The following is a 13,909-nucleotide window of genomic DNA, read 5'->3' on the forward strand; positions in this document are numbered from 1 at the left end:
TCTTGACTGATCACAAAAATCTGATTTATCTCGAGTCTGCCAAGCGGCTGAATCCTAGACAGGCTCGTTGGTCGTTGTTTTTCTCCCGTTTCGATTTCGTGGTCTCGTACCTGCCTGGTTCGAAGAACGTGAAGGCTGATGCTCTTTCTAGGAGTTTTGTGCCTGACTCTCCAGGAGTTTCAGAGCCGGCTGGTATCCTCAGAGAGGGAGTGATTTTGTCTGCCATTTCCCCAGATTTGCGACGAGTGATGCAGAAATTTCAGGCGGATAGACCTGACCATTGCCCACCAGAGAGACTGTTTGTCCCAGATAGATGGACCAGCAGAGTTATTTCCGAGGTTCATTCTTCGGTGTTGGCAGGCCATCCTGGGATTTTTGGTACCAGAGATTTGGTGGCTAGGTCCTTCTGGTGGCCTTCCTTGTCGCGGGATGTGCGTTCCTTTGTGCAGTCCTGTGGGATTTGTGCTCGGGCTAAGCCTTGATGTTCTCGTGCCAGAGGTTTGCTTTTGCCTTTGCCTGTCCCGAAGAGGCCTTGGACGCACATTTCCATGGATTTTATTTCGGATCTTCCAGTCTCTCAGAGAATGTCTGTCATCTGGGTGGTGTGTGATCGTTTTTCCAAAATGGTCCATTTGGTGCCCTTGCCTAAGTTGCCTTCCTCCTCCGATTTGGTTCCTCTATTTTTTCAGAATGTGGTTCGCTTGCATGGCATCCCTGAAAATATTGTGTCTGTCAGAGGATCCCAGTTTGTGTCCAGATTTTGGCGGATCTTTTGTGCTAAGATGGGCATTGATTTGTCTTTTTCATCGGCCTTCCATCCTCAGACGAATGGCCAAACCGAGCGAACTAATCAGACCTTGGAAACTTATTTAAGATGTTTTGTTTCTGCTGATCAGGATGATTGGGTGACTTTTTTGCCATTGGCCGAGTTTGCCCTTAATAATCGGGCTAGTTCTGCTACTTTGGTTTCGCCTTTTTTCTGCAATTCTGGTTTTCATCCTCGTTTTTCCTTGGGTCAGGTCGAGCCTTCTGACTGTCCTGGGGTGGATTCTGTGGTGGATAGGTTGCAGCAGATTTGGAACCATGTGGTGGACAATTTGAAGTTGTCACAGGAGAAGGCTCAGCGTTTTGCCAACCGCCGTCGCGGTGTGGGTCCCCGACTTCGTGTTGGGGATTTGGTATGGCTGTCTTCTCGGTATGTTCCTATGAAGGTCTCCTCTCCTAAATTCAAGCCTCACTTCATCGGTCCTTATAAGATTTTGGAAATCCTTAACCCGGTGTCATTTCGTTTGGACCTCCCAGCCTCATTTGCCATTCATAACGTGTTCCATAGGTCTTTGTTGCGGAGGTATGTGGTGCCTGTGGTTCCTTCTGTTGAGCCCCCTGCCCTGGTGCTGCTGAGGGCGAATTGGAGTACGTGGTGGAGAAGATCTTGGATTCTCGTATTTCTAGACGGAGGCTTCAGTATTTGGTTAAGTGGAAGGGCTATGGTCAGGAGGATAATTCCTGTCATGAATCCCAATGGCTAGGGATAGCACAGGACAAGCAAAGTACAAATATATTACGGACGAGCTCTAGGGTGATGGAACCTGGGCTGACCGCTGCCCTACGCCTGACAAACGCAACTAGAGATAGCCAGGGAGCGTGCCTACGTTGGTTCTAGACGCCACGCACCAGCCTAAGAGCTAACTAGCACTGCAGAGAAAATAAAGACCTCACTTGCCTCCAGCGGAATGAACCCCAAAAGATATAGTTGCCCCCCACATGTATTGACGGAGAAATGAGAGGAAGGCACACACATAGAGATGATATATATAGTTTTAGCAAATTGAGGCCCGCTGTAAACTAGAAAGCAGAACGATACAAAAGGTGACTGAGCGGTCAGCAAAAAACCCTAATCAAAAAAACCATCCTGAGATTACAAGAACCCATGTGCCAACTCATGGCACATGGGGAGAACCTCAGTCCACTAGAGCTACCAGCTAGCATAGAGACATAATAAGCAAGCTGGACAAAAAAACCAAACAACTGAAAATCAGCACTTAGCTTATCCTGAAAGATCTGGGAGCAGGTAGGCAGGAACCAAACAGAGCACATCTGAATACATTGATAGCCGGCAAGGGAAATGACAGAAAGACCAGGTAAAATAGGAAACACCCAGCCACTGATGGACAGGTGGAAACCAAAGGCCGCAACCCACCAAAGTCACCCAGTACCAGCAGTAACCACCAGAGGGAGCCCACAAACAGAATCCACAACAGTACCCCCCCCTTGAGGAGGGGTCACCGAACCCTCACGAGAACCCCCAGGGCGATCAGGGTGAGCTCTATGGAAGGCGCGGACCAAATCAGTCGCATGAACATCGGAGGCGACCACCCAGGAATTATCCTCCTGACCATAACCCTTCCACTTAACCAAATACTGGAGTTTGCGTCTGGAAACACGAGAATCCAAGATCTTCTCAACAACATACTCCAATTCTCCCTCCACCAGCACCGGAGCAGGAGGCTCAACCGAAGGAACAACGGGCACCTCATACCTCCGCAACAACGACCGATGGAACACATTATGAATAGCAAACGATGCTGGGAGATCCAAACGAAAAGATACAGGGTTAAGAATCTCCGAGATCCTATAAGGACCGATGAACCGAGGCTTGAACTTAGGAGAAGAGACCTTCATAGGGACAAAACGAGAAGACAACCACACCAAATCCCCAACAAGAAGTCGGGGACCCACGCGGCGACGGCGATTAGCAAACTGCTGAGTCTTCTCCTGAGATAACTTCAAATTGTCCACCACCTGATTCCAAATCTGATGTAGCCTGTCCACCACCACGTCCACTCCAGGACAATCCGAAGGCTCCACCTGACCAGAGGAAAAAACGAGGATGAAACCCCGAATTACAAAAAAAAGGAGAGACCAACGTGGCCGAACTAGCCCGATTATTAAGAGCAAATTCGGCCAGTGGCAAAAAAGCAACCCAGTCATCTTGATCAGCAGAAACAAAACACCTCAAATAAGTTTCCAAGGTCTGATTAGTTCGCTCTGTCTGGCCATTCGTCTGAGGATGTAATGCAGACGAGAAAGACAAATCAATGCCCATCTTGGCACAAAACGTCCGCCAAAATCTAGACACAAACTGGGATCCCCTGTCAGAAACGATATTCTCCGGAATCCCATGCAAACGAACCACGTTCTGAAAAAATAAAGGGACCAACTCAGAGGAGGAAGGCAACTTAGGCAAGGGCACCAAATGAACCATCTTAGAAAAGCGGTCACACACAACCCAGATAACGGACATTTTCTGTGAAACCGGGAGATCAGAAATAAAATCCATGGAAATGTGCGTCCAAGGCCTCTTCGGGATGGGCAAGGATAACAACAACCCACTGGCCCGAGAACAGCAAGGCTTAGCTCGAGCACACACTTCACAAGACTGCACAAAGGTACGCACATCCCTAGACAAGGAAGGCCACCAAAAAGACCTGGCCACCAAGTCTCTAGTACCAAATATTCCAGGATGACCAGCCAACACAGAAGAATGGACCTCGGAGATGACTCTACTGGTCCAATCATCCGGAACAAACAGTCTTTCTGGTGGACAACGATCCGGTTTATCCACCTGAAACTCCTGCAATGCACGTCGCAAGTCTGGGGATACGGCGGACAATATTACCCCATCCCTAAGGATACCAGTAGGCCCAGAGTCTCCAGGAGAGTCAGGCACAAAACTCCTGGAAAGAGCATCTGCCTTCACATTCTTTGAACCTGGCAGGTATGAAACCACGAAATTGAAACGAGAAAAAAACAACGACCAACGAGCCTGTCTAGGATTCAAACGCCTGGCAGACTCAAGGTAAATGAGATTCTTGTGATCAGTCAAGACCACCACACGATGTTTAGCACCCTCAAGCCAATGACGCCACTCCTCAAATGCCCACTTCATGGCCAAAAGCTCCCGATTACCCACATCATAATTGCGCTCGGCGGGCGAGAATTTTCTAGAGAAGAATGCACATGGCTTCATCACCGAGCCATTAGAACTTCTCTGTGACAAAACCGCCCCCGCTCCAATCTCGGAAGCATCAACCTCAACTTGAAAAGGAAGTGAAACATCTGGTTGACACAACACAGGAGCAGAAGAAAACCGGCGCTTAAGTTCCTGAAAGGCCTCCACGGCCGCAGGAGACCAATCAGCAACATCAGCACCCTTTTTAGTCAAATCAGTCAAAGGTTTAACAATACTGGAAAAATTAGCAATGAACCGACGATAAAAATTAGCAAACCCCAAGAACTTCTGAAAGCTCTTAACAGATGTAGGTTGTGTCCAGTCACAAATCGCCTGAACCTTGACGGGATCCATCTCAATAGTAGAAGGAGAAAAAATGTACCCCAAAAAAGAAATCTTCTGGACTCCGAAGAGACACTTTGAGCCCTTCACAAACAGAGAATTGGCCCGCAGAACCTGAAACACCTTCCTGACCTGTAGAACATGAGACTCCCAGTCATCAGAAAACACCAAAATATCATCCAAATACACAATCATAAACTTATCCAGATATTCACGGAAAATATTGTGCATAAAGGACTGAAAGACTGACGGAGCATTGGAGAGTCCAAAAGGCATTACCAAATACTCAAAATGGCCCTCAGGCGTATTAAATGCGGTTTTCCACTCATCACCCTGTTTTATCCGCACCAGATTATACGCACCGCGAAGATCTATCTTAGTGAACCACCTAGCCCCCTTAATGCGAGCAAACAAATCAGTCAATAATGGCAATGGATACTGATACTTGACTGTAATCTTATTCAGAAGGCGATAATCTATACAAGGCCTCAGGGAACCATCTTTTTTTGCCACAAAAAAAAAACCTGCTCCCAGAGGGGATGAAGATGGACGAATATGTCCCTTTTCCAAGGACTCCTTAATATAATTCAGCATAGCAGTATGCTCTGGCAGTGACAGATTAAATAAACGACCCTTAGGGAACTTACTGCCAGGAATCAATTCTATAGCACAGTCACAATCTCTATGCGGAGGGAGCGAATTGAGCTTAGGCTCCTCAAAAACATCCCTATAGTCAGACAAAAACGCAGGGATCTCAGAAGGAGTAGATGAAGCGATTGAAATCGGAGGTGCATCATCATGAACCCCCTGACATCCCCAGCTTAACACAGACATTGTTTTCCAGTCCAGGACAGGATTATGAGTTTGTAACCATGGCAGACCAAGCACTAGTACATCATGTAAATTATAAAGTACAAGGAAGCGAATCACCTCCTGATGAACGGGAGTCATGCGCATGGTCACTTGTGTCCAATACTGCGGTTTATTCATAGCCAATGGTGTAGAATCAATTCCCTTCAGAGGAATAGGAACTTCCAGAGGTTCCAGACTAAAACCGCAGCGTTTAGCAAATGACCAATCCATAAGACTCAGGGCAGCGCCCGAATCCACATAGGCATCGACGGAAATGGAAGACAGTGAAAAAATCAGAGTCACAGACAAAATGAACTTAGGCTGCAGAGTACCAATGGCAAAAGATTTATCAACCCTTTTTGTGCGTTTAGAGCATGCTGATATAACATGAGCTGAATCACCACAATAGAAACACAATCCATTTTTCCGCCTATAATTTTGCCGTGCATTTCTGGACTGAATTCTATCACATTGCATAGTCTCAGGTGCCTGTTCAGAAGACACCGCCAACTGGTGCACGGGTTTGCACTCCCGTAAACGCCGATCAATCTGAATGGCCATAGCCATAGACTCATTCAGACCTGTAGGCGTAGGGAACCCCACCATAATATCCTTAATGGCCTCAGAAAGACCATTTCTGAAGTTTGCAGCCAGGGCGCACTCATTCCACTGAGTAAGCACCGACCATTTCCGAAACTTCTGACAATATATCTCCGCTTCATCATGCCCCTGAGAGAGGGCTAATAAAGCCTTTTCAGCCTGAATCTCCAGGTTAGGTTCTTCATAGAGCAATCCCAATGCCAGAAAAAACGCATCCACACTGAGCAATGCAGGATCCCCTGGTGCCAATGCAAATGCCCAATTCTGAGGGTCGCCCCGCAGGAAAGATATTACAATCTTGACCTGTTGAGCAGGGTCTCCAGAGGAGCGAGATTTTAAAGAAAGAAACAATTTACAATTGTTCCTGAAATTCAGGAAGGTAGATCTATCTCCAGAAAAGAACTCTGGAATAGGAATTCTAGGTTCAGACATGGGAGTGTGAACAACAAAATCCTGTATGTTTTGAACTTTTGCCGCGAGATTACTCAGGCTGGAAGCCAAACTCTGGACATCCATGTTAAACAGCTAAGATCAGAGCCATTCAAGGGTTAAGAGGAGGTAAGAAGCAGCTAGACAGCAATTAAGGGCTAGGCAGCAAAACTCTGAAGGGAAAAAAAAAAAAAAAAATTTCCCTTAAACACTTCTCTTTCTCCTGCTTCAGCCCAAACAATTAACACTTTGTGGGCCGGCTATACTGTCATGAATCCCAATGGCTAGGGATAGCACAGGACAAGCAAAGTACAAATATATTACGGACGAGCTCTAGGGTGATGGAACCTGGGCTGACCGCTGCCCTACGCCTGACAAACGCAACTAGAGATAGCCAGGGAGCGTGCCTACGTTGGTTCTAGACGCCACGCACCAGCCTAAGAGCTAACTAGCACTGCAGAGAAAATAAAGACCTCACTTGCCTCCAGCGGAATGAACCCCAAAAGATATAGTTGCCCCCCACATGTATTGACGGTGAAATGAGAGGAAGGCACACACATAGAGATGATATATATAGTTTTAGCAAATTGAGGCCCGCTGTAAACTAGAAAGCAGAACGATACAAAAGGGGACTGAGCGGTCAGCAAAAACCCCTAATCAAAAAAACCATCCTGAGATTACAAGAACCCATGTGCCAACTCATGGCACATGGGGAGAACCTCAGTCCACTAGAGCTACCAGCTAGCATAGAGACATAATAAGCAAGCTGGACAAAAAAACCAAACAACTGAAAATCAGCACTTAGCTTATCCTGAAAGATCTGGGAGCAGGTAGGCAGGAACCAAACAGAGCACATCTGAATACATTGATAGCCGGCAAGGGAAATGACAGAAAGACCAGGTAAAATAGGAAACACCCAGCCACTGATGGACAGGTGGAAACCAAAGGCCGCAACCCACCAAAGTCACCCAGTACCAGCAGTAACCACCAGAGGGAGCCCACAAACAGAATCCACAACAAATTCCTGGGTTGTCGCCTCTGATGTTCATGCGGCCGATTTGGTTCATGCCTTCCATGTGGCTCATCCTGATCGCCCTGGGGGTTTTGATGAGGGTTCGGTGACCCCTCCTCAAGGGGGGGGACTGTTGTGAACTCTGTTTTTGGGCTCCCTCTTGTGGTCACAAGTGGTACTGTGTGAGTGCTGTCTTTGGGCTCCCTCTGGTGGCTCTTTGTGTCATTCTGCAGGTCTGAGGCTGGTTCAGCTGTCTCGTTATCTGTTAGCTGGTCTCCTATTTAGCTCACCTGGACTTTCAGTGGTTGCCTGCTGTCGATGTATTCAGTGCTATTTTGATCTCTCCTGAATCCCTTCGTTATCAGTCTCGCCAAGAGAAGCTAAGTTTCTGTTTGGTTATTTTTTGTTCATCAGTGTTCAATATGTTTCTTGGTTATTTATTTGTCCTTGTCCAGCTTGCTAATATGTGATTTCCTTGCTTGCTGGTAGCTCTAGGGGGCTGAGTTTCTCCCCTCACACCTTTAGTTGGTGTGGGGGTTCTTGAATTCTCAGCGTGGATATTTTGTATAGGGTTTTTTACTGACCGCACAGTTCCCTGTCTGTCTTCTGCTATCTAGTATTAGTGGGCCTCATTTGCTGAATCTGTTTTCATTTCTACGTTTGTATTTTCCCCTTACCTCACCGTTATTATTTGTTGGGGGCTTCCTATATCTTTGGGGTTTTTTTCTGAGGCAAGTGAGGTCTTACTTTCTCTATAGGGGTAGCAAGTTTCTCAGGCTGCGTCGAGACGTCTAGGAATTTAGGCACGTTCACCGGCTACCTTTAGTGTGTTTTGTTAGGATCAGGTTTCGGTTAGTTCAGTTACCACCTCCCTAGAGCTTGTTCTATGTTCAGTAACTTAGCTAGTCTATTCTGTGATCCTCAGCCACTAAGGATCATAACAGTACAGCAGGCCAAAAAGTGTTTAATGCATCGCAGAAGTGGGATAAGAGAAGTCCTGAGTACAATTTTTTTTTTTTCTCTCCCTTTGCTGCAGTCTGTCCAGCTTCTCTCATCCCCTTAATCTCTGGGTGGCTTTGAGTTCAGCTGCAGACATGGATATTCAGAGTCTGACTTCTAGTGTGGATCGTCTTGCTGCAAGGGTGCAAAGCATTCAGGATTTTGTTGTTCACAGTCCTATGTCTGAGCCAAAAGTACCTATTCCTGAGTTGTTTTCTGGAGATAGATCTAGGTTTCTGAATTTTAAGAATAATTGTAAATTATTTCTTTCTTTGAGACCTCGTTCCTCTGGTGATTCCGCTCAGCTAGTTAGAATTGTTATCTCCCTGTTACGTTACTATGCAGATTAGCTTCAGCACAGCCTGTTGCCACTTGGCTGAGGCAGTGCTGCTGTGCTTCCAGCTTCTGATTGATGTGTTGATTTCAGAGATGGAGGCTGAAGAGGAGGAGGAGATGCAGGAGCTGTAGACTGTGGGGGCAACCTTGATTGACATAGGGCCCGCAATCCTTGGCGTGAGGAGGATGTGTTCCATCCACCAGGTCCAACTGGGTCCTGGCTTCCACTATGTTAACCCAGTGTGCCGTCAGTGAGATGTACCATCCCTGCCCACAAGCACTTGTCCATGTGTCCGTGGTTAGGTGGACTTTCCCAGTAACAGAATTGTTGAGGGCATGGGTAATGTTGTGGGACACATGCTAGTGTAATGCGGGGATGGCACACCGGGAGAAATAGTGGCGACTGGGGACCGAGTACCTTGGGACGGCCACCGACATCAGGTTGCAGAAAGCTTCCATCTCAACTAGCCTAAAAGGCAACATTTCAAGCGCAAGCAGAAGAGAAATGTTAGAATGTAGTACTGTGGCCCGTGGGGCATTTGCTGGGTATTTCCGCTTGCGTTCCAATGACTGGGTATAGACAACTGAAGGCTGTGCTGGGACAAGGATGTGGACGGGCTTGATGATGGTGCTGCTTGACTGTGGGCAACAACAGGTGCAGGGCTAGAGGCACTTCACATGCATGGTGGACTGGGGATTGGCTTCTAAGCAAAACAGTGGAAGAAGCAGTGGTGTCACCTGCAGACAGTGTTCCTGGAGCCTGGGGTTTGGCCCACAAATTCGCGTGCTTTGCTGCCATGTGCCTGATCATGCTGGTGGTGGTCAGGCTGGTAATTTTGCTACCCCTGCTAATGCGGGCATGGCAGGTGCTGCAAATGGCCTGTTTGGGGTTATCGCCAGAGTCTTTAAAAAATAACCAGACTCGGGAAGATCTAACAGTTGGAATGGCAACTTCCCTCATGTTGGTGTTACGGGGAATGGATGCATGCCTTCTGTCTGTGGCCACCACACTACTTCTTCCTGCCTGTTGGGGTGATATGACTCCTTCCCCATGTGTGCTGCTAACCTCGCTCTGCATGTCCTCCTGCCAGGTTGGGTCAGTCACTGTTGTGAATTTACCTTTTGGCTCCCTCTAGTGGCTACTAGTGTTTTTACTCTGGGTATGTCTATCATCCCTTGTATGCTCACCTGGGTCGTTAGGTCAGGGGTGTTGCTATATTAGCTCCCTGGACCTTCAGTTCAATGCCTGGCAACGTTGATATCAGAGCTAATCTGTAGTGCTCTTGTCTACTGATCCTGGTTCCTGCTTGATTAAGCTAAGTCTGCTTTCTTGCTTTTTTACTATTGTTTTGTTTGCATTTTTGTCCAGCTTGTACATAATCTGTATCCTATCCTTGCTGGAAGCTCTAGGGAGGCTGGAGTTCTCCCCCCGGGCCGTTAGACGGTTCGGGGGTTCTTGAAATCTCCAGTGTGGATTTTTGTAGGGTTTTTGTTGACCATATAAGTTATCTTACTACATTCTGCTATTAGTGAGTGGGCCTCTCTTTGCTAAACCTAGTTCATCTCTGTGTTTGTCATTTCCTCTTACCTCACCGTTATTATTTGTGGGGGGCTTGTATCCAACTTTTGGGGTCTATTCTCTGGAGGCAAGAGAGGTCTTTGTTTTCCTCTTCTAGGGGTAGTTAGTCCTCCGGCTGGCGCGAGACATCTAGCGACCAACGTAGGCATGTTCCCCGGCTACTTCTAGTGTTGGCGTTAGGAGTAGATATATGGTCAACCCAGTTACCACTGCCCTATGAGCTGGATTTTTGTACTTCGCAGACTTGCTGATATCTCTGAGACCCTCGCCATTGGGGTCATAACAGTTTGCCAGGCCAGTATTAAATGTTAAATGCATTGCAGAAGCGGGATTATAAGAAAGAAAGTTCTGAGTTTTTTTTTTGTTTTTTTTTCTCTCTCTCATTTTTTTTTCTTTTCCCCTTTACCTCTGAGTGGCTTGTGATTGCTGCAGACATGAATGTCCAGACCTTGATTACAAGTGTGGACCAGCTTGCTGCTCGTGTGCAGGGCATACAAGATTATGTTACCAGAAATCCTATGTCAGAACCTAAGATACCGATTCCTGAACTGTTTTCCGGAGACCGATTTAAGTTTAGAAATTTCAGGAATAATTGTAAATTGTTTTTGTCCCTGAGACCCTGTTCCTCTGGAGACTCCGCTCAGCAAGTGAAAATTGTTATTTCTTTTTTACGGGGCGACCCTCAGGATTGGGCTTTCTCGCTGGCGCCAGGAGATCCGGCATTGGCTGATATTGATGCGTTTTTTCTGGCGCTCGGTTTGCTTTATGAGGAACCCAATCTTGAGATTCAGGCAGAAAAAGCCTTGCTGGCTATGTCTCAGGGCCAGGACGAGGTTGAAGTGTATTGCCAAAAATTTCGGAAATGGTCCGTGCTGACCCAGTGGAACGAGTGTGCATTGGCTGCAAATTTTAGAAATGGTCTTTCTGAAGCCATTAAGAATGTGATGGTGGGTTTTCCCATTCCCACAGGTCTGAATGATTCTATGGCCCTGGCTATTCAAATCGACCGGCGGTTGCGGGAGCGCAAAACCGCAAATTCCCTCATGGTGTTGTCTGAACAGGCACCTGAATTAATGCAATGTGATAGAATCCTGACTAGAAATGAGCGGAAAATTCATAGACGCCAGAATGGCTTGTGTTACTACTGTGGTGATTCTACACATGTTATCTCAGCATGCTCTAAACGTCTTACTAAGGTTGTTAGTCCGGTCGTCATTGGTAATTTGCAACCTAAATTTATTCTATCTGTAACTTTGATTTGCTCACTGTCATCGTATCCTGTCATGGCTTTTGTGGACTCAGGTGCTGCCCTGAGCCTTATGGATCTGTCATTTGCCAAGCGCTGCGGATTTGTTCTTGAGCCATTGGAAAATCCTATCCCTCTTAGGGGTATTGATTCTACGCCATTGGCAAAAAATAAACCGCAGTTTTGGACACAGGTTACCATGTGCATGACTCCCGAACATCGGGAGGTAATACGTTTTCTTGTTCTGCATAAAATGCATGATTTGGTTGTTTTGGGTTTGCCATGGTTACAGACCCATAATCCAGTCTTGGACTGGAAGGCTATGTCAGTGTCAAGTTGGGGCTGCCATGGAATTCATGGAGATTCCCTGCCCTTGTCTATTGCTTCTTCTACGCCTTCGGAAGTTCCGGCGTATTTGTCTGATTATCAGGATGTCTTCAGCGAGTCTAAGTCCAGTGCACTGCCTCCTCATAGGGAATGTGACTGTGCAATAGATTTGATCCCTGGCAGTAAGTTTCCTAAGGGGAGACTGTTTAATCTGTCGGTACCTGAACATACCGCGATGCGTTCATATATCAAGGAGTCTCTTGAGAAGGGGCATATCCGTCCTTCTTCTTCCCCTCTTGGTGCGGGATTCTTTTTTGTGGCCAAAAAGGACGGATCTTTGAGGCCTTGTATTGACTATCGGCTTTTAAATAAGATCACTGTCAAATTTCAGTATCCTTTGCCGTTGTTGTCAGATTTGTTTGCCCGGATTAAAGGTGCCAAGTGGTTCACCAAGATAGACCTTCGTGGTGCGTACAACCTTGTGCGCATTAGGCAGGGCGATGAATGGAAAACCGCATTCAATACGCCCGAAGGTCATTTTGAGTACTTGGTGATGCCATTTGGGCTCTCTAATGCACCTTCAGTTTTTCAGTCCTTCATGCATGACATTTTCCGGAAGTATCTGGATAAATTTTTGATTGTTTATCTGGATGATATACTGGTTTTTTCTGATGATTGGGACTCGCATGTGGAGCAGGTCAGGATGGTTTTTGAGATTTTGCGTGAAAATTCTTTGTTTGTAAAAGGCTCAAAGTGTCTCTTTGGTGTACAGAAGGTTCCCTTTTTGGGGTTCATTTTTTCCCCTTCTGCTGTGGAGATGGATCCAGTCAAGGTCCGAGCTATTCATGGTTGGACTCAACCCTCGTCAGTTAAGAGTCTTCAGAAGTTCTTGGGTTTTGCTAACTTCTACCGTCGTTTTATCGCAAATTTCTCTAGCGTTGTTAAACCGCTGACGGATATGACCAAGAAAGGCTCTGATGTAGCTAACTGGGCTCCTGCTGCCGTGGAGGCTTTCCAGGAGTTGAAACGCCGGTTTACTTCGGCGCCTGTTTTGTGCCAGCCTGATGTCTCACTTCCCTTTCAGGTTGAGGTGGATGCTTCGGAGATTGGGGCAGGGGCCGTTTTGTCGCAGAGAGGCCCTGGTTGCTCTACTATGAGACCTTGTGCCTTTTTCTCTAGGAAGTTTTCGCCGGCAGAGCGAAATTATGATGTGGGCAATCGGGAGTTATTGGCCATGAAGTGGGCATTTGAGGAGTGGCGTCATTGGCTCGAGGGTGCTAAGCATCGGGTGGTGGTCTTGACTGATCACAAAAATTTGATGTATCTCGAGTCTGCTAAACGCCTGAATCCAAGACAGGCCCGCTGGTCATTGTTTTTCTCCCGTTTTGACTTTGTGGTCTCGTATTTACCAGGTTCTAAGAATGTGAAGGCCGATGCTCTGTCTAGGAGCTTTGTGCCTGATGCTCCTGGAGTCGCTGAACCTGAGGGTATTCTTAAGGAAGGAGTTATCTTGTCAGCGATTTCTCCAGATCTGCGACGTGTGTTGCAGAAATTTCAGGCTGGTAGGCCTGACTCTTGTCCACCTGACAGATTGTTGGTGCCTGCTAAATGGACCAGCAGAGTCATTTCCGAGGTTCATTCCTCAGTGTTGGCAGGGCACCCGGGAATTTTTGGCACCAGAGATCTGGTGGCCAGGTCCTTTTGGTGGCCTTCCTTGTCAAGGGATGTGCGGTCATTTGTGCAGTCCTGCGGTACTTGTGCTCGAGCTAAGCCTTGCTGTTCTCGTGCCAGCGGGTTGCTCTTGCCCTTGCCTGTCCCGAAGAGACCTTGGACACACATCTCTATGGATTTCATTTCGGATCTCCCGGTGTCTAAAGGCATGTCTGTCATCTGGGTGATATGTGATCGTTTCTCCAAGATGGCCCATCTGGTTCCTTTGCCTAAGCTGCCTTCCTCTGCTGATCTGGTTCCTGTGTTCTTCCAGAACGTGGTTCGTTTGCACGGCATTCCTGAGAATATTGTGTCGGACAGAGGATCCCAGTTTGTTTCCAGGTTCTGGCGATCCTTTTGTGGTAGGATGGGCATTGATTTGTCGTTTTCATCCGCTTTTCATCCACAGACTAACAGACAAACGGAACGAACTAATCAGACTCTGGAGACGTATTTGAGGTGTTT

This window comes from Ranitomeya variabilis, chromosome 3, assembly GCF_051348905.1.
Source record: "Ranitomeya variabilis isolate aRanVar5 chromosome 3, aRanVar5.hap1, whole genome shotgun sequence".
NCBI classification, from domain to species: domain Eukaryota; kingdom Metazoa; phylum Chordata; class Amphibia; order Anura; family Dendrobatidae; genus Ranitomeya; species Ranitomeya variabilis.